A 3,097-nucleotide genomic window follows, 5' to 3' on the forward strand; every position below is an offset into this window, starting at 1 on the left:
TTTAGCTCGTAGGCTTGTTTTGAGCAATTCTTCCAGCACTTGGATCCGTCCGTGGGATGGCACGACCAAGTAGGGACAGTGGGCACCACATGTCCTTTGTAGCCCGAATAAAAGGAGAAGAAAGAAATCAGAAAAGTCGCAATTGCACGCGGCGCAAAAGAATCCTCTTTAACTCTCTGTTCTTCGTGTTCGTGTGAGCCGAGAGTAGAGATTTCCGACAATATCAAAAGGGTAACTTTTAGTCGTAACTGTTGATCTGCACCGAGGGGAGCAGGGGGTACCGAAGCACACCTCAACAGTGTAAACATATGTTTTGCTTCACAAACAAGAGAATAACCATGCGATCAAAAGGTGCAACCTTGTAAATACAGCACAAAAGTGGCCTCACCTTGGTAATAGAATGGTTGTGCTTGCGAGGAATAAATGTGTTGTGGATATGCAGCCCTATGTTCCCCACCTATGTTGGATGTGACCGCCTGGACTTGTCCTTCACTTGGTAGATTGATAACACTTGAATCAAGTGAAATGGTAGGTTTAACAGTTTTCTCATCCTTCCTAGGAATGGTCTGGGTAGAAAAAGGTATACAATAGCAAAAAGGGTGAAAAACAGTAGACAGTTTCTATAGAATATCTGTAAAAATATAATCAAATAATGGCCTGCTCTTTAGTGTTACTACCGAGAACAGGTTTTTGCTCGACCTCGATTCTTGGCTCCGGTGAATCCATAGCGCCTAAAGCAGAAAGATTCAGCGACTTAGCTCAAGTCTCAAGAATGGTAAATTAGTGATAGCCTATGTAAAACAGAAAAGATAAGGCTGTAAAATTAGCTCTGCACTTTGTAGAGTGCCAAAAATACTATAAAAGATCATTCCACGGCTCATGTGTTGTTCATACCTTTTTTGACCCTGCCATTTTAGAACAAAAGGCACAATCACAACAAAACTAGGCTAGAATGAAGCTAAGCTTGCATAAATAGACAAAAGTAACAAATGAGTATAGCTGCTTTGCACTATAGTTGCATCCTCGAATGCACGGATACTTCACTGACCTCGTGTACCCGTATCAGATACCGTATCCGATACTGATACGGCTCTGATACATGGTGGATACGTATCCTGTGAGTATCCAGAAATAAACGATTTAAAACAAACCCGATACCTGTTGGATACTTGGTGGGTGCTTCTTGGATACGGCCCAGCCCACATAACAAGAGATAACGAGTAACCAGGCAACCCTAGTCCGCCGACGCCCCATCCTTTCCCTCCCCCTCTTTCCTTCCGAGCTCCACAGGCCACAGCAGGCAGCGGCTGCTCACCCAGCGGCGGCAGCAGGCCGGCGGCGAGCCTACGAGGAGCTGCTCCTCCTTCCTCACCGACTCCCCGTCGTCCTCGTCTCCGACTCCCCCTCACCCTCAGCCCCTCTCACGCAGCAGCCCAGACCTCTTGTCAAGCTCGATCCTGGTGGCAGCTCATCGGTTGAGGTCGGCACAACCACCAACGTATGTACACTGAGTTGTTTAGCCGCCAGCCACCGTAGCTAAGCTCACTTCCTCTCTGTCTTCTCCTTTCTCCTCTCATGATGTATCTCCTCTGACCCCCTCCTCCAGATGGCTCCTCCTGCTGAACCTACCAATCTAAGGGCTCCATTGTGGAGCCATGTTACAATTATAGAGAAATCACCAGCTGAGGTTGTAATGGCTCGAATTGCATTAGCACAAAACAAGACAAAGAATGTGTCCTTGCCTAGTGATTAAGCAAGTTTTGCTTCATCAAATGCAAGCACTGAGAAGAAGAGGGGAGAAGGACCAAATACTACATTACAGAATGTTTGGTGAGTGATTTACGCGAGCAATTGGATTAAAAAATTGCAAGATCTTTTTATTCTTGAGATGTGCAATAAATGTACAGCCAAACCAATTATTTCATTTTCATGCATCTATATGATTATCTGTTGTTTCTAACTTCTATACTTTTTTGTTTTGAATTTAAAAGATAGTAAAACGTATCTCCGTATTGGCACTTTTTCAAAATGGCGAATTTACGTATCAGTATCGGTGCTTCATAGGTTGCATCCAACATAAAATCCTGCCATTCAGCAACCTACCTACCACGGGAGTCACATGCACCACAGATGAATATTATTAACACAATGGTTATGCGCGCAGCACTCCAACTTGCTGTACGAATTCAGGCCACTTATTCAATTATTCTAGCCTAATTTATCATGAGGCTAACAGCATCAATCATGCATAACAAAGGCGGTTATGACCATCATTCAGTGCCATTCTTTCTTTCTTTTTTTGGTCAAACAGTACTATGTTGCAATTGAGGTCTCCCAAGGCCTCACACTTGGATCACCGGGTTTCTGCTATGATACAGGCATCCCACCACTGCCCTCTGCTTTAGTTCAGGCCTGCGCCAACTATTCACAAGACACGTACATGAGCATAACTATGGAGCAACGGGCTTTTGGATGGCTCTCCTCTCTCTCCCTCCCGCTCCTCTCTCCCCCCTCCCCTGCCCCTCCGCCGCCGTCCCTTGCTCCTCTGTGGTCGTCCCGGGCCCTGGTCCGCCCCCTCCCCCAAGTCTGGTTCTTCTCCCTCGGTACGCTCACCGGTGTCGCGGGCTCCACTTCCTCCCCCAGCGTCGTTTGGCTCTCGCTTTTGGGCCCTCAATCCGATGAGGACTGCTCGTCGGACGAGGAGGCCTTGTGCTCGCCCTCGCCGGTCCTTCCTGTGCGGACCTCCTCTCCGTCCGCTGCGCCCCGTTCCCGCAAGTTTGGGCCTGGAGGTCGGGGCCGGCCGGTGCCGCCCCCGTCGTCTGACGCTGGCTGGGTCCGGGTCTCTCGCCGCCGTCGCAAGTCTGGTAAGTTTTCCCTTCCCTCGCCCGGATCTGGGATCCTGAGTGCCGCTCCGGCCATGGTTTGCCCTCCCTCTCCTCCCTCTGCCTCTGCTCCGTCGTCTCCGGCGACGGCGGCGGCGGGATGCGTCATGGAGACGGCGGCGCCTGCCCTAGATCTGGTCTCCCACCCGTTGACTAGTGGGTCACGTGGTGGGCTGGTCGCTGGGCCTATTGGGCCTCCTGGTTCTTCTCTGGCT

At 49.5% G+C, this 3,097-nt stretch overlaps 1 long non-coding RNA gene across 1 annotated transcript; it reads left to right on the top strand.

The window, feature by feature from the left end:
* Nucleotides 1-1,192: 1,192 nt before the first annotated feature.
* Nucleotides 1,193-1,946, top strand: LOC123159138 (uncharacterized). Its single transcript, XR_006479530.1, has 2 exons — nucleotides 1,193-1,498; nucleotides 1,607-1,946. It is a non-coding gene; the product is annotated as an uncharacterized lncRNA (long non-coding RNA).
* Nucleotides 1,947-3,097: the final 1,151 nt, after the last annotated feature.

The sequence above is a fragment of the Triticum aestivum genome, chromosome 7B (genome assembly GCF_018294505.1).
Source record: "Triticum aestivum cultivar Chinese Spring chromosome 7B, IWGSC CS RefSeq v2.1, whole genome shotgun sequence".
Taxonomy (NCBI): domain Eukaryota; kingdom Viridiplantae; phylum Streptophyta; class Magnoliopsida; order Poales; family Poaceae; genus Triticum; species Triticum aestivum.